Consider the following 19654-nt stretch of genomic DNA (forward strand, 5'->3'; position numbering starts at 1 on the left):
GATGAGAAATTAGAGAAGCAATCCTGTTTACCATTGCATCCAAAAGAATAAAATACCTAGGAGTAAACCTACCTAAAGAGACAAAAGACCTGTACTCTGAAAACTGTAAGACACTGATGAAAGAAATCAGAGATGACACAAATAGATGGAAAGATATACCATGCTTGTGGACTGGAAGAGTCAATATTATCAAAATGACTATACTACCTAAGGCAACCTACAGATTCAATGCAATCCCTATCAAATTACCAAGGACATTTTTCACAGAACTCGAACAAAATATTTTAAAGTTTGTTTGGAAGCACAAAAGAGCCAGAATAGCCAAAGATATCCTAAAAAAACAAAATGGAGCTGGAGGAATCAGGATCCCAGACTTCAGACTATACTACAAAGAAACAATCATTAAAACCACATGGTACTGGCACAAAGACAGAACTGTAGCTCAGTGGAACAGGATAGAAAGCCCAGAAATAAACCCGTGCACCTACAGCCAACTCATCTATGACAAAGGAGGCAAGAATATACAATGGAGAAAGGACAGCTTTTTTAATAAGTGGTGCTGGGAAAACTGGACAGCCACATGGAAAAGAATGTGAATATTCTTTAACACCCTAACACCATACACAATTAGAACACTTCCTAACACCATACACAAAAATAAACTCAAAATGGATTAAAGACCTAGATATAAGACCAGATACTATAAAACTCTTAGAGGAAAACATAGGCCAAACACTCTCTGACATAAACGACAGCAACATTTTCTCAGATCCACCTGTCAGAGTATTGACAATAAAAAGAAAAATAAACAAATGGGACCTAATCAAACTTAAAAGTTTCTGCACAGCAAAGGAAACCCTAAACAACACAAAAAGACAACACACGAATGGGAGAAAATATTTTCAAGTGATTCAACTGACAAGGGATTCATCTCCAAAAGTTATAAACACCTTCTGCAGCTCCATACCAAAAAAACAAACAACCCTATCAAAAAATGGGCAGAAGATCTAAACAGACAGTTTTCCAAAGAAGACATACAGATGGCCAAAAAACACATGAAAAGATGTTCAGCCTCACTCATCATTAGAGAAATGCAAATCAAAACCACTCTGAGGTACCACCTTACACCAGCCAGAATGGCCATCATCCAAAAGTCTACAAATAAGTGTTGGAGAGGGTGTGGAGAAAAAGGAACCCTAGTACATTGTTGGTGGGGTTGTAAATTGCTGCAACCACTATGAAAAACACTATGGAGATGCCTCAGAAAACTAAAAATAGAATTCCCATTGAGCCAGCAATCCCACCCCTGGGCATCTATCCAGAGAAAACCATGACTTGCAAAGACACATGTACTCCGATGTTCATTGCAGCACTATTTACAATAGCCAAGACATGGAAACAACCTAAATGTCCATCGACAGAGGAGTGGCTCAAGAAGATGTGGTACATATACACAATGGAATATTACTCAGCCATTAAAATGAACGAAATACCAGCATTTTTAGCAACATGGATGGACCTAGAAACTATCATGCTAAGTGTGGTCAGCCATACAATGAGACACCAATATCAAATGCTTTCACTGACATGTGGAATCTGAAAAAAAGACAGACTGAACTTCTTTGCATAACAGATGCTGACTCACAGACATTGAAAAACTTATGGTCTCTGGAGGAGACAGTTTGGGGGGTGGGGGGATGTGCTTGGGTTATGGGATGGAAATCCTGTGAAATTGGATTGTTATGATCATTATACAACTACAGATGTGATAAATTCATTTGAGTAATAAAAATAAAATAGAGAAAAGTTGTACAATGGGTACAATTTAAAAATAAATGAATGAGTTTAAATATTAGATCATAGAACTTTTTGAGAATGATAGCATAAAAGGATAAAATGATAGATAATACAGGGGAAAAATATTGAGAGACATAACTTATGCCTGGATTCCAACAAAAGAAAATTGTTTTTAAAAATGAGATAAAGCAATGCTGAATAGTTATGCTGTGAGCCACAGGGGGAGTCCAACAAATGCTGGAGGGGGCGTGGAGAAAAGGGAAACTTCCTGCACTGTTGGTGGGAATGTAAGCTGGTACAACCATTATGGAGAACAGTATGGAGGTACCTTGGAAAACTATACATAGAATTACCATATGACCAAGAAATCCCACTCTTGAGCACATATCAAGACAAAACTTTCCTTGAAAAAGACACATGTACTGGCATGTTCATTGCAGCACTATTCACCATAGCCAAGACATGGAAACAACCCAAATGTCCATGACACATGATTGGGTTAGGAAGAAGTGGTATACATACACAATAGAATACTAATCAGCCATAAAAAAGAACAAAATAATGCCATTTCCAACAACATGGTTGGAACTAGAGACTCTCATACTGAGTGAAGTAAATCAGAAAGAGAAAGAGAAATACCATATGGGATCACTTATATCTGGAACCTATTATACCACACAAATGAACCTTTCCATATAACAGAAACTCATGCACTTGGAGAACAGACTTGGTTGCCAAGGGGGAGGGGGAGGGAGTAGGATGGACTGGGAATTTAGGGTTAATAGATGCATACTATTGCCTTTGGAAAGGACAAGCAATGAGATCCTTCTGCATAGCACTGCATACATATACATATATATGTGTGTGTGTGTGTATGTGACTGGATCACCTTGCAGTAGAGTAGAAAATTGACAGAACACTCTAAACCAGCTATGGTGGAAAAAATAAAAAAATAAAACAAAGTAAAAGTACATGGGGAAATGGTCAACTGCTCCCAGATTAGTTTATACCACGGAGGCAGAGTATTTCTTTTTGAACTCAGAAAGCCTCATACCAATTACGTCTATGGTCCCTTTAAATTACTTTATTTAGATACAGTGTTTCAATTTCTTGACCCTAGATATATTTATCTGTAAAATAGTGGTAAAAATAACTTGCCAGCAGGTCCTACAGAGTTATTACAATAACTTGCGATTCTAGTTTACTTCGTATAATGAAAAGACAGATGAAGATATGTTACTAACCAATATATGTCCTAATAATACTAATAGTTCCAATATCGCATCATTCATTAAGGATGATTTCTTTTATACGTTGCATGTATCTTCCTAAGTGACTGCTTAAGCACAAATTACGTAATTTTTTTTTTACTCTGAAAATGTTATTCTTGGAAATATCTAGTCCCCTTAAGAACCTGAGGTCAGTTCTAGATTCTTTAGGAAATAATAACTATTTAAATTTACGTCTATCTTTTAATCACTTCTTGAAAAAAATGTGCCCTTGGGACAAATTTAGAAAAAATAACATAAAGATACATAGGAAAGAAAAGAAACGGGAAAGAAAGAAAAGTAGATGATTGTTATTAATATTCAGTAAGATTGTTCATCCATGTATAAATTGATAGGCCAGAGATGAATGATCAACCAAGTTCAGAAACATCCTAAATTGCTCCACAAACCACTCTAGGCTGAGAAACAAAGTCTTGAGGACATCATCTGGAAGCCATTTGAATAGGTTTTGTTCTCTCAATAACACTTAATTCCTTCTGAGTCATGTCTTTATAAACATAGTATGTAAATTATTAATTGGGCATTACACTGTTGTTATTCTACCCAACCTGTTAGCATTTACGGACTCTATAAAAAGACCATTTTATTTTTCTTTTGCATATGGATCATTTTATTTGTCTATTGACTTCATTGAGTCTCTGATGTGCATTCATTCTCAGCTGACCAAGCTTTAAACAAACACTGGAACAATTGCAAAATATCCTCACCTTGTTTCACTTTGAGGGAACAAAGTCATATACGAGACAGAATTCATCAATACTGATCTTTCGCAGCTTGAAAGTAAGCAATAATTTATGAGTGCATGACTGTTATTTACCTCCCTTCCCTCTACCGCTCCCTTCTAAGGAAGATGTATTATGTGATGCCCTATAAAGTAAAGGTATATGTTGTTATATTTCAGAAACAGATACAAAATCTCATAGCAGTGATTATACACTTATGGAATCCAGTGAATGGTGTATTTAACACCAAGCTCTGAAGGTAAACCAGTTTCACTTTAAAATCTATGGATATATTTTGCAGAGTATTAATATTTGCCAAGTTTGGGTTGGCTGTTGGTTTCAGTTTTGTTTCTTTTTTTTTTTCTTTCTCCCAGATAATATAATGAAAAATTAATGAGCATAAATGGTAGTTAAAATCAAATTATAAGAGTTCCCGTCGTGGTGCACTGGTTAACGAATCTGACTAGGAACCATGAGGTTGAGGATTCAGTCCCTGGCCTTGCTCAGCGGGTTAAGGATCCAGTGTTGCCTTGAGCTGTGGTGTAGGTTGCAGACGCGGCTTAGATCCCGCATTGCTGTGGCTCTTGGTGTAGGTCGGTGGCTACAGCTCCAATTTGACCCCTAGCCTGGGAACCTTCATATGCTGCAGGAGCGGCCCTAGAAAAGGCAAAAAGACCAAAAAAAAAAAAAAAACAAAAAAAAATCAAGTTATATAGTTAAGGTTCACAACATTTCAGAAACCAGAGAGAAGTTAATTGCATGTTTATAATAAATATTTACTATTATTATTTTTAAATTATTCACTGATTCATTCACTTAACATTTATTATATGCATATTATATGGCAGTCATTTTCTGGGCTCTAAGAGGGCAAAGAGTAAGAAAAGACAAACAACAACTCATCCCCCCCAAAAAAAACCTAAGTTCTGAACTCAATAATTTTGTTGTAATTATATTAAATGCATGTATAGTTATAGACATTGTATAATATAGTAAAATATGTCACATATGTATATACATGTATATACATAATATTTTATATATATATGAACTCACATATACATGTTCTGACACAAAATACAGTAAATATTTTATGTAAAAATGTATAAATGATGCAATGGAAAATTTGGGGAAGGAGTATATGAATGGTGCAGAAAGATCTTTAGAAAGGAGAATCAGAAAGTTATTGAGGTGAAACAAAAATTGAATAGGCATTCCTCTCCATGTACCCAATCAACTAACAGAGTAAGAACTTTCTGATAGAGAAAACAACAAATCTATTGGCATGAAGAAGAGTTAAACAAGAATGGGTAAAAAGTGTGGCCAATGTGGCAAGGGCCAGAAAACAAAGCATCTTTTATTTTGTGAGGGAACCGCAACCTCATGGTTTCTGGTCGGATTCATTACACACTGAGCCACAACAGGAACTCCATGATTTTACTCTTTAATTAATTGTCAAATAATAAAGATTATAGAATGGGGATAGCTTTATCATGATTACCTTTCACTGTTGACAGTGATAATATTTGAGACATTATAATGGATAAACTGCAGAAAAGGACAGATTGATTTCCAACTAAGAAAAATGCGATTTTGAATAGATGAAGTGATAAATAATAAATTCTGAACTAGAAAAATAGCATTTGGAGAGAAAAAGATTAACGATAAGATTATTATAATATAGGATCCTTAGGAAATGAGATTTTTATAGGGAGTTAAGAGAGAGAGGAATCTAGGATAATACCAGTTTGCTAACATGATTCCTAAAGAAAAATTAGTATGTCTCCATTGTCCAAAAGTTATTGAGTATAGGATGGATTCTTTCACCAGGAAAGGAAGAAGGAGACTGTCAATTTTTCAAATTTAGGGATGCTATTAAAGTTGAAGTTCCTGTGAAATATTCATTTGAACATCCAAATTGGATGTATGGATCCAGTATTTAGTAGGAGTCTTGGCTAGAGATAATCTGGAAGTCATCAGCATTGCTAAACTAATTCTCTTGGGAAGTGAAAGCAATTTAATAATTCCTAAAATATTACTATAAGAATTCTGAGAGTAGAAAGAATTTTTCTCTTTTCAATAATATTTCAGAGAAACAGGAGTTCATTTTCAACAATCATTTGTTATGTTAATAATAGACTAGTGTCACAAAATACTAAGCTTGTTCCAAATCATTTGTTTTAGAATATTATAAACATATGAACTATGTTAGTTTTCTTAAGAATTTATGGTGCATTTGTCATTTTTTCCTCTTTGTATTCAACTTCAAGTGTATATATATATATGTATATATATACTTTTACATTTCCATATAATACAATGATAATTAGAAGCCATAATACAATATTTTGAAAGAAAAACTTGTGTAGCTTGAAATTTTTAAATCCCATAAGAGATATATAATAGTGTAATTTGGTTATTGGAGAAAATGTTACAAGATACATTTATTTAGTCATTTTATGGAGAACTAACTAGTACTTTATGTAGACCTAAGAGAAGATGAAGTGGGTTTGTCATATTCACTCCCTAGTTAGAATTTTTACCTAGTCTATGGAAAACTTTTAGGCAATCCAAGAACTTACAATGAATCAGGAAAATGAATGTTGCCCTCAATTATGAGAGGTATGGTAGTGAAAAAAAAAAAATCAAAGGCAGAACTTCTCTATGAGAATATTAAGCTACATGATGCAAAGATCTACTCATGTGGAAGATAATCACTCAACTATGCAGGCATTAGCAGTAAATTTAAATGAATATTTTAATGAGATATTTGAATCCAATAAAGATGGAAAGCTTTATAGAGAAACTACTCTCCTTATGTCAGTTTTCTTGCATCATTAAATTCAAGATAATACACCCAGTTACTCAAGCCAGAAATCCGAGTATCATCCTTGCCCCTTTGTCTCCTTTACTTTCAAAATCTCATCACCAAGACTAATAGATTTTTACCTCCTTAAAATAGAACAATCATTCATATCAATGTCTATCCCTTCTGCTGCTACTTTACATTAGCAACCATTCTTTTTTGCCTAGATTGATGCAATAGATTTTGTAGTTTTACCTTATACCAATTTATACTTCAACCTGTAGAAATATTATATTTCTAAATTTACAGACATAATTACATCTCTTTTCTGCCTAAGACCCTCCAATAACTTCCCATCACAATCAGAATAATGTCTCAACTCCTGACCCTTATTTTTAGGTGGTTCCTTATGACCTGACTCTTTTATATTGCTCAACACTTTGTGCATTATGATCCAACCATTATAGGGCTTTGCATATGTGAATGTCCTTGCTTGCCTTATCACCTCACTCTTCTCCTCCTACCACTTTGACCTTGTTAATCCTGGAGATCTCATCTTTAGTGACCTTCTCTAAATTCCCAAACCCTACCAAGGTTCCCTTCCTGGAGGTCCCATGATACTTGTGTTTCTGATCAAGATACTTAGCATATTGTGCTACCAAAACTGTTACTTCTTTATCTCCACAATACAATGTCAACAACTTCAGGGGAGGGACCATGTCTGCCTTGTACTTACCCCTAGTCCATGGCCCAAATGTAACTTAAATGAAGATAGGAAGTGTTTCAAGCTCAATTTTATGTAATTAATCAGCCAAACAACAATGATCAAATGTGATTATTAGAGTCATAGTGATAGTGGATTAACTATCTGAAATGATCTGTTAGCCTAAAAGTTAGTTTAGTTCAGAGAGTAGAATACAGCTACAGAAAATGTGAAAATGAATTTTAGTAGCTTATTTCTAAATGCTTTACATTATACAGTTTTAGAAACTTAATTTTCAAAAAAATATTAAGTAATATTGAGAATCAAATATGAAATTTATTAATATTTCAAAGTGTATCTGTAAGAAACATTTGTCTTCTTTTGTCCCTACCCCCTTCTGAACTCTCTTTTAATGTTTTGGAAATACATTATAATATTTATTCTTAGTGCATATATATTACCTTCTTATTGCATACAACATGTCTCTCTAGCAGAATATCCTAGAGTTCCTTATAGGGTGATAGATGAGTTCCATGTGAACAGAAGCAGAGGTATCAGAACTCTTAAGGTCTAGGAAGAGAATCTGCAGTTTCAAATTCCTTTGCAATCTCTACGTCAAAGCACATAATAGGAACAGTCTATTTTGAAGGGAAGACAAAATGGACTACACTTCTTGATAAAAAAAAAAAACAGCAGTATTTAGGTATAGGGAGAGGAGGAATTGTTGTTGCCTATCTTTGGAGACTATCTTCCATGGTACCCAATAAATTATGCATTTACATATGTGTTATGTGTGTGTCTGTGTATGTGATATAAACCATGATTGAACATAATCACACACTAGGCATGCTCTGAGATGTATACATGAAAAAATTAGGCATTCACCTTATCTTTATGAGCTAAAAATCCAGTGGAAGACACAGTTTATAATTAAAAATAAATAAAAACAAATAAGTATCAAGGGGATATAATTATGGAAGACAAAATAAAGGACTTATACTAGGAAAGTTGGATCAAGAAAAACTTTTAGGGAGAGAGAATATTTGAGCAACAATCTGCTTAAGTAAATAAAAAATTCTAATTTTTGCAACACGAGTTAAAATGTATGTGGTTTATAGACAACAGAACCTCAGGAAAAAAGGAGGAAGCAGATCTGGGCTTGATTATCTTTCTCGCTTGGTACTGAAGGCAAGAGGAAGCTAATTAGTATTAAAAGGTATTGCCATCTGATGGCATATAGTCATGAAACAACAAAATAAATTATTGCTAATGGGCACCTAAGATGAAGGGTCCATTAAAGGCAAAACTCTGGGGAACATGTGTTTGTTGCCATAGAAAATAAAGCTTAACAGGAATTCAAGAACTATGGATCTGAGTGGCTACTTCTAAAAGATAAACACAGCTTTGAAAATGTTGTGAACTGAAGTTTTGAAACATTTTATATCTATGCTAAAATAGTCTATCTCTTACAGCTATAGGGCTGACTAACCAAAATCCAAAGGCATAATTTGTTTCTATTGATAAGCAAACATCATCAGTTGAATTCACAATATAAACAGATATTTATTATAACAGGACATACACCATGGAAAAGTGGGAAATAATCTTAAAGTTAGAATCATGTATCTGATAATAGACACTTCAACTCATCCTCTTATCTCTTAAAGTAGTCATATATTATCTATTTCATCAGGCTTGTTTTGCCTTTCTAAAAAAATCTTTTAAAACCTATGCTTAAGTATCCACCCAAGAGACTAATTTAATTGGTTTAGGGTGTGGCTTTTTTATTAACAATTTTTCAAATCTCCCCAGGTAATTACAATGTGTAGCCAATGTTGGGATTCACTGACTCACAGAGTTTTCTGGTTTTGCTGTTGTTGTTGCTTTTCCTTAAAAAACAAATTGGACCAGCCGGGAGTAATTTTAATTGTTCTCTTGGTTGCATAAACTTAAAAAAAAAATTGCACAATCTGAAAGTTGAGAGTTAAGTTTTATTTGGGGCAAAATTTGAATTTATGCCCAGGAGACAGTATCTCAGGTAGCCCTGAAAAACTGCTCCAAGGAGACCAGGGGGGAGCTAGGATATATGAGTTTTTTGCAACTAAGGGAAGGTAGTGGGAACAAGATTTACAGAAAACCAGATTTACAGAAAAGGATTTATAGATAACCAGTTTTTATGGGAAGATGTAAAGGTCTGGGCTTACAGGAATCACACCTTTGATATGCACCTCAGCTATGGGCCAGTCTTCTTTGTTTCTTTCCTGAGTTCCCTCAGGGCTCACCAGCCCACCCTGGAGAGTGACTGCATTCACAGATGGCCTTGACAACTTTGCTTTGTCCACTTAACTACACCCAAGGAGGCAGTATTTCAGATAGTTCTGAAATGTTGCCCCAAGAGGAAAGGGGAAATATCAAGGTATAACTGATAATGCTCAGGAGGTGCTGTGGGTCAGCAGCTGCAGTGGCTAATGACTTTATCCCTATAGAGGCAGAGGGCAAGTGACAAACTGCAGTTCAGTGTTGGTTGATTAAATCTGGATTCACCTATGGCACCATGTAAATTGAGATGATAAACATTCCATGATATTAGTAAAGACTCTAAATAGTATGGAAATGAGAATGCTGAAGTGATTTTAACACACGTCCAACCATTTCTCAAATAAATAATTCTTTGCAAGTCATTGTATGACATCTTTATTTATTTATTTATTAGGTATGTGGAATTTCCCAGGCTAGGGATTGAACCTGAGCCACAGCAGAGACCTGAGCTGCTGCAGTGACAACACTGGGTCCTTAGCCCATTGACCTGCAAGGGAACTCTTCATTTCCTCTTTATAAAATGAGTGTTTAACAGTACTTTTCCCATAGGATTATCATGATAAATAAATATGTTAATGTCATTAAAGAGCCAAGAAAACTTCCTAGTGCATATTTAGTTATATATAACTGTTGGCAATAATCATGCTGATACTCATAATGATAATGAGGACGCATGACAAGAGGGAAAGTGAACAATCCTTTGTGAAGACATCAAGAATATATACAGGAGGGTTGTAAAAACATTTGAGAAGTCTTTTAGGCCAGGAATTTCAATGGATATAAAAGAAATTCCTTAGGTGTTAAGGGGAAAATAACTAGCAAGAGAGATTTTGGACAGTAATGTTAATAGGTAGTAGAGACAAGAGTAAACCAAAATTATGACTGATTTTTGGTTTGGCATGTTTGCTCTTCTAGCCGGGTAGAATGAGATAGACTGACAATCCAACAAGGTCTTATGTTATTTATAAAACAAACAAACAAAAATCAGGTGTGGAGATTAGACATGGCTTTGAGACATTATTGTAGAGAACCATGGCTCTTTACTTAATTCCCAGATGCAATCTCCGCCAGTTTACAGATATGGAATGATTTGAAAGATGATGACATATCTATTTACCAGTTTCATTGTCAACTATGGACGGAAAATCCTCCAGTATTCTCTTGAAAACTGACATTGATTTTTGGGAACTCAAAGGCTACTATTTGCTACATTCCACTGGTTAAAGTAAATAATTATGGCAATTAGAACTAATGAAATACCAACTAATCTTATTTTAATCATTCTTGAGCACATATTTGAAATGATGATCTCCAGGAAAGAGGTTTTGTCTTACTGACCTTCTGATTCCTTTAAAAAATCATGTTTGTAGAAGGGCAAAGAAGATGGTCAAGCTGTTGATAGAAATTTGGGGGAAGAAGTGCACAAATATTGCTTCTTTGCATGGACACAAAAAATGATGACATTTATCTATTGGAATGATGAAAAAGATACCCAAAAAAGAGGGACAAAATGACCTTTCTGTGGATGCAAATCAGCCTTCTTCCACAGCTATCTCATTTTTGTTCAATGAACTCAATAAGCAACGTGATTATATTATGAAATGTGGAGATTTTGTAAAAGCTGGAAGGCATGCACTTCCTTACATAAAACAAAACTGGTTACCACCTTTAGAGGTATCTAATTTCCCAGCAGCTGTGTCCAAAGAGGAGTTGGAAATGCAATATTATGTTCTTCTACAAGGTAGTGGCAGAATGATTGCCTGAAAACTTTCCATCATACAGGCACTTTTCATTCTGTCACTTTGTCACGCATGGGATAATTTTTTTTTGTGATATCCCATACAATAGCAACACTGAAAAGGAAAGTAACTGCAGTGAAAAAATAAAGGTGATATAGCTAATGCCCATGGAATATATTGTTCTGTTCATGTTCTAATTCACCCAGTGAGGTTAACTCATGAAAAAGATGGGGTGTTCTATTTAAGATTCCCTGTCTGCAAGATGCTCTAGAAAAACTGGTGCTACTCTTTCCACATCTTAAATACCTGAGTACATAACACAAGGGGTATGACTTTCTCTAAAAATCCTTCTCCAAATTACTGTTTCCTATCCCAGCATTCAGGGGTGCTACTGACTTAAAAGTTTTAGTGATTAAGGGAGGAATGCTTCCCACAGGAGATAATACTGTTCCAATTAATTTGGAAGGTAAGACTCCACTCAGGTATTTTGAGTTTTTCATCTCTTGCATAAACATTATAATAAAGGGAAGGGTGGTGGAAGTGGATTAGTGTTGTCTCAGGGGATAGACAGGGTATGACTAAAACAGAAGCAAGAAGCAGTCTGCATAGAACAAAAAGGAACCTCTTAGATCTTTCATAATTTTGCCAATGACCAGTGTAAAAGTTTGTTGGACAACTTCTCATCTATACACTAACATAAGGTCTTAGTTATCTCAGGAGTGAAAATTTAAGTCACTGCAAGGGGGGAATAACTGTGGCCATATGGGTGTTACTTTGGAAAAAAAGACTGTAGAAATGTTAGAAAGGTTCAGTGTCACAAAGAAAGGCTGTGATGAAATGCAGAGAGTGTTTCCTACACTTTCCATTTAGTTTCATGTATATATTTATATATTTGAAGTTAATTTCTTTTCTTTCCTCCTTTAACTGAAACAGAAATAGAAAAGGAGTAAATATCAAAAAACCTGAAATATGGAATTAGACAGAGTATTCACTGAAATTCCAGGTATTCTCTTTTTGAAAAAGAAGGGTGTGGTGTGTACATACATGTTGGATTGAGTGTAGCTGAATGGTATGGACAATAAATTTTATTTTTGAAGTGTCATTACACAAGGAGGGATGTATTTAGAAATTGAAGGTGGAAACACAATGAAATGAACTGGATCTTGTTATAGTTTTTACTATGGGTTTAAAATTTCTACATGCGCTTTGCTTCTCAACAGCTATCTACAGAATGAGTTTTGGGAGAAGGGATGGTCTCTCAGCTACCACAATAGCAGGAGGTCTGAAAGTTTCTCCAAACACTCAACTACATAGATCCAAAAGAGCAAAAAGTAAATAATCTAGTCAATCTCTTGATCTTGGTTAGGATTTTTAATTGGATGAATAATTTAGAGAAAAAGGTTCCAGGAAAATTTCCATCCAGTGGAAGGACAACAGTGGCATAAAGTATCCAGCAATGGAAGTTAATAATAGTTGAGATACCACTAGTAGAGGCAGGGCTTTCCAGAGAAAGCTTCCCTACTTGAGATTGTCTGTAATCTTTGCCACCTAGAACCCCTAGATTTTTGGCTCATTTTTTGACCACATATTTTATCTTCTTAGTGTTTCCTAACTTATCTAATAGCTTCCAAGAAATCACTTACGTGCTCAAATTAACTGTAATAAAAATCTGAAGTCTACTACAAAATTGTTGGTTAACACAATGTGTACAAATCTGAAGTGAATTATGATGCTGTAAAAAGGTATTTACAAAAGTGAAGCTTAGCAAGAATGTTAATAATTAAAGTGAGGTTAATTTAAGAGATCATACACCAGGATATATTGTTTGATCATTTGCTAGAGAGACAGCTAAACTTGGAAGTGATGAAATTTACTTAAAATGAATAACTAAAAACATATTAAAAATTTGCAATGTAATATGCAGGTCTCATGCTAAGTACTTTGAATAATCTCATTTAATTCTAAATTATATATTGAGGAAGGTAGGATTTTTATATAGAATTGTGCTTTCTTCTGGATTGGGTATTTTTTATGATCCCATATTCTTCACTGGTTTATCAGTTATAACACTCATTGTGTTGTTTCATTAGTTGCGTAGGGATTTATGTTATTCACCTTTAACGTAGTTTTCATAGTCTCCCATAAAGATAGTTTAGCACTTCATGAAAAGGATGAGAGTCTTATCTCATGTAAAGTTTGATACTTTGATGTGGTTCTCAAGCTTTGTTAGCTGAGGCATTGGTGTATTCCTATTTCTTTTCTCTGAGTATGCTATTGTTATACATTTTATATAAATATAACATGTTATAATACATGTTATAAATCCAATGTTATGTTATTATTTATAAATTTATTTATTTATTTATTTATTTATTATTATTTTTTTTTTTGTCTTTTGTCTTTTTTTGTTGTTGTTGTTGTTGCTACTTCTTGGGCCGATCCCGCGGCATATGGAGGTTCCGAGGCTAGGGGTTGAATCGGAGCTGTAGCCACCGGCCTACGCCAGAGCCACAGCAACGCGGGATCCGAGCCGCGTCTGCAACCTTCACCACAGCTCACGGCAACGCCGGATCCTTAACCCACTGAGCAAGGGCAGGGACCGAACCCGCGACCTCATGGTTCCTAGTCGGATTCGTTAACCACTGCGCCACGACGGGAACTCCTAAATTTATTTTTTTAAGTTTTATTGAAATATAGTTGATTGACAATGTTGTGATAATTTCTGCTGTACGACAAAGTGATTCAATTAGACATATACACACATCCATTCTTTTTCAGATTCTTTTCTCATATAGATTATCACAGAATATTGAGTAGAGTTCCCTGTACTGTAAAGCAGGTCCCTGTTGGCCAGTCATTCCATATATACCACAGTGTGCCAATCCCAAACCCGGAGTCCAATACCCATTCCCACCTGTCTACTTCAGTGGCTATAAGTTTGTTTTCAATGTTTTTAAGTCTGTTTCTGTTCTTCAAGTTCAATAGTTCAGTTTTACCCTTTTTTTCTTATAATATTCCACATATAAGTAATCTCATATGATGTTTTTCTTTGTCTAACTTCCTTGCAATAATAATCTCTATGATTATTCATGTTGTTGTAAATGGCATTATTTCATTTTTTTATTTATACATTTAAAATTAATGATCATTGAAAGAGATTTAAATAATAAAAATATCATATTTATTCATATAAGTACTATTTCTAGTGTTCTTTATTGTTTTTTTAGATCCAGGCACCATCTTTTAACATTTTCTTTCTGCTATAGGATTGCACTGAATATTTCTTGTAGTGTGGAACTATAGTTAATAAATTACTTTTTATGTCAGAATAAGTATCTGTTTCATTTTAAAATATACTTTCATTGTTGGAGAATTCTGGATTGACATACTTGAAAAATCTTGATCCTCTGCACTAAAATAGTGTAACCTTGTTCAAAGAGAGGTTTGACTTTTGCCCTCAGCTTCTAGGAGGTAATTCCTAAACCTTTGGAATATCCTTGCTGATAAGAATTTTTTTTTTTAGCTTGGGGGCCTGGGGCCATGCCCCAGTCTAATGTGATTTATGGTGGAGGCTCTGGGTCACAAAGTGTAAGTTTTTACCTCTAGAGGGACAAAGGACTGAAATAAGTCCCTTGGAGAGTTAACAATGTCCCTATCACCAAGTACCAACAAAATCTCTGAGGACCAAGGTACTTGCAGTTTTTCTGCTTGGCAATACTCCACCTATTTTCACATATCGTTGCCAGGAAATTTCGTGGTGTTCTTAACTCATTCAATCATCTCATTTCTGGGTCAGTTTTGACTGGTTATTTTCCTTTGCCTTACAATTTGTAATTTCTACTTTCTCACATGACTAGTAATTATTATTCAGTGCCCAATACTGTATTTTACATTTATGTATTTACACCATTTTTGTTTTCTTATGAATATACTCAAATTTTTGCTCTGTGATTCAGCTAGTTACTTGGAACTAGTTTGATCCTGCTGCTTCTTGTTTTTAAGTCTTATGGGGTGGAATAAGAATAATGTTTCATGTAGGATAATTGTATCTAAATCTTGAGGCAAAAAATTATGAATCATCTACTGTATGCTTCATGATTTAGGAGTATTTCCATTATGGCTGGTTGTAACAAGGAATAATCTGGGTCCTTTATGGTACACGGAAGAGTCCTGCTGATCAGCATCCCCGTGAAGACTCAAACTAGACCCTGTGAGCATTTTCTCTCTGTGCAGTTTTCTTTTCTCCAGTGATTTACTCTGAATATCCTAATAGCCATAGTCTCCCAAACATTCAGCTTTATCTCCTCAACTCAAGGAGCATAGTCCTAGGTTCCTCTTCCTGTGCTACAGCCCAGAAAACCTCCTTAAGAAGGAAGCTGAAAAAAAAAAAACATAGTGTTCACCTCATTTTATTCCCATCTCTCAGGAACAACTGTTTTGTTGCCTAATTTTCAGTATATTGATGAAAATTGATTTAATGTATTCTGTGGGGGGTTTTTAAAGTTGTTTGAGGTGGGAGGGTAAGTCCAGTTCCTGTCAGTCCATTTTGACCAGAAGCAAAAGTTCCTACAATTTAACATGTACTTTTGCATACAATTTGTACATATTTTAATGATGAGTTACCAATAATCTAAATAGCGTATCTAAGATTATAGCATTCAAAAGAGGCTATGAGAGGTTCAAACTCAAGCTTTATGACCCACATCTAAATTCTTCATGTTTTGTTTTTGAAGATCATGCAAACAATTTCAGAGACTTCATTAAAATCAAAATTGTTGACAAATACCAGGATGCTCTTTCCTCCAGATTATATCACGTTTACCCTTTAAAATAACTTCACCAGTTGACACTTTAACATAAAGATGCCATTTGATGAAATTTGCCTCATATTCATGGTTAGACACAATGCACATTCAGCATTAAAATCGTTAATTCAGCTACTACAATTATCACAGTGTAACAAGGTCTTCACTGTACGTCAGCATAAATTAAATAACTGGGCCATTCTATCAAATGCTTACCAGTTTTTCTGTCTGATAAAGAAAATCTAGTAGCCAGGCTAGCAAGCAAATATTTGGCAAGCAGTGCATTTCCAATAATGAAAATGATAATTATACTTCTTTCACACAGCTGTAATTGAATAAATCTAATTGCCTCTTCTGCTTAACTTTAATGCTAGGTTTCAAACTGTTGTATGGACAGGAAAGCAACATTAGAGAAATTACTCTAGTGTTGCTTTTTTTCTTATACAGTGGTTTGAACTTAGGTGATAAAGTTAAATGGCAAAGGCTCTATACTCAATTTTCAATTACAGCAAAGGCAGGGAGCCATAATTATCCTTTTCATTACTGTGATGCTCTTCACTGCTGCCTGGGCAAAATCTCTTTCTGTTGTTGTTTGATGCTGCTGTGACAAACTGAAGAGCACTTGAAATCAAAGGTTAAAAGTAAGGGACCAAATTAAAGTGAAATGGCATGTGTGTAGGCAAAAATTACATAGAAAAGAAGTATAGTAAACAAAAATATATTAAGTGCTGGATTGACTTCCAGAAGTTCTATGGCAGGCGTTAGGGAGAGGGGAATGGAAAAGCTTAAAAAGATTTATGTATGTTTCAAATTTTTATGGTAATAATATTATAATTTAGATATTTAAAATTTAGAAATCTTTGTATGGAAAAAGAATTGGAAAAGGAATGGATGTACGTATCTGTATTACAGATTAATTGTGCTATCCATCTGAAACTAACACAACATTGTAAATCAAGTGTACTTCAATAAAACAAAATTTAGAAATCTTCAAATAAGGATTATTTGTTTACTTAAGAATATTTGCATCAATTTTTGATAAATAGCTAATATTTCTTACATTATGATATTTGCAAACATTTCTCAAGGAAGTAATCCCAAAAGCATTTAGTTAACTATTATTGGCTTTCTTTTCAGTCAATCATTTCCCCAGTTCCATACATTCACAGTGAATTATTTTCCTTTCAAGTTATATGTCATATCAACTTCTTTCTTTGTGAAAGTTTCTTATCCTAAAATGCTAAATTACTAAGTATTTGATCACATCACTCTGATATTTAAAAATTAACAGTCATCTCTGAATCGTACTTTTGTTTAAGTAGCCATAAACACAATTTTTATTTATTTATTTATTTATTTTTTGCCTTTTCTAGAGCCACATCTGTGGCATGTGGAGGTTCCCAGGCTGGGAGTGGGGGGGGTCTAATCAGAGCTGTAGACGGCGGCCTACACCACAGCCACAGCAACGCAGGATCCGAGCCGCGTCTCCGACCTGCATCACAGCTCATGGCAATGCCGAATCCTTAACCCACTGAGCGGCACCAGGGATCGAACCCTCAACCTCATGGTTCCTAGTCAGATTCATTAACCACTGCGCCACAACAGACTCCGAGAAACACAAATTTTAATGATAACATTTTTAAAGATCAGTCTTGACTCTTGAATGTCTCTTTTCTAAGAAATCTGATAATTAGATACCTGTCCTACTAGTTTATTAAACTGAATGAAGCTAAATGGGGAGTAGGGAATTAAAACACGCGAAGACATAGACACACACACTTTAAGATATTATAAACAAAAATCACGCGAGGCTACCAAATATTTCTTAGTACACAATCCTATTACAATTAGATTTTAATAAGTTATAGTAGATCCTGTAGAAGAGTTCATACTCAAATATCAGGGAAAACTCAAGTTCAGATTTAGTAAAGTTCAAATTTAGTAAAATAATACTCATTGTGTCATTTTTAAAAGAGACACGTCTGTGACTATATCTGTGTTAACATGTTTATCTGTGACAATATATGCTTGGAACTTTATATTTACTTGCTAAAAATTATTCTTACCTTTTAAAACATGACGGCCATAACCTTAAACTATTTAAGAGATAAATTAATTGGTTGGACATAGAACTAGAACACAGAAATTAAGCCTTTTAGACAAAACTAAACTTGTAATAATCCCAGAGAAACTATCTATCTATTGAAATATTTTAAATAATTTTATTATACATAGTTTACATATATTTTTGGATTCTGGGCAGATACCAATTGCTATGTGCTTTAAGAAGAAGTTCAGAGATAAGTTTATGTTTTACTTTTGATCTCTGGTTTTGAATTAATATTTTATTTTAATTTTTATGCATAATGTAACAAGGATTTGTTTTACTTAAGAATAATTAGCAATGAGATATTTGGCTATCCTCAGTCCACTAAAAATGCCAACAATTCATTTTAATTAATCCTTTCAGATTACATAGTTCAGTATTTAATGTTATTTATTTTAATATAAATATTAATACTCTTTAGTATTATTTGATATTACTAAGTTACTGAAATAATAAAATATGCAAATAACCCATCTTAAGATCAAAAAACTCATATAACAACTTAATTTTTTCAGGTAAAAACTGTGGGGAAATTTGTATGAAGCAGATTTATTGATTACTCTAGATGATATTGGGCTGTCACCTATTATCTATCTAACTTTAAAACATTATGGTTGTCATATATTTTAAAATTTTATAAATATAATTTGGCAAACTGTTTCACTAAAGATGGGTATAATAATATTTCTCATCTCACATGCTCTTTTGCAATGTGACCTTGCCATTCACCCAACAAGAGATGGAGTCTAGGTCTACCTGAATCTAAGCAGGTCCACTGACTGCTTTGACCAATAGAATACAATGGAAATCAATCTATTCAGTGCTAGGAATAGCTCTTCACTAGCCTGGGAAGTCCTTCATGCCTGGAGCTGCCACGTAGAAAGTCCAGACTCTTCTATCCAGAGAAACCATAAGAAAAGACCCAGAGGAACAATACAAGTTTAAAAAGAAGCATCCTTGGGTTACAGCCTCTGAATGACTTAATCCCCACTTACTATGTAACTGCATATATCTGGTGCCAAATTAGAACCACCCAAAAGAGACCAGAAAAGAAAGAATCACAAGAAGTAGATAATAGTAATTTATTTTTAAAAAAGCTAACTTGAGGGGTGTTATAGTATGCAACAGTCATTAACAGAAATGGTTCATTTTTGAAATATCTAAAATAATACCTATATAAAATAACAATAAAAATAAATACTAGTACATTGCATTTCCTAGAGGCTTTTGGCACTTCACAGCAATTTCTTCACAGTGTATTAGTTTCATATATATAGCACACTTTAAAAACATTATTAAATGTTTCTTCTGCTAGTTCTGAATATTCCGAAGTCTATTTTAAAGTATGTAAGCTGAAATGACTTGCG

This window comes from Sus scrofa, chromosome 8 (genome assembly GCF_000003025.6).
Source record: "Sus scrofa isolate TJ Tabasco breed Duroc chromosome 8, Sscrofa11.1, whole genome shotgun sequence".
In the NCBI taxonomy this organism is placed as follows: Eukaryota; Metazoa; Chordata; class Mammalia; order Artiodactyla; family Suidae; genus Sus; species Sus scrofa.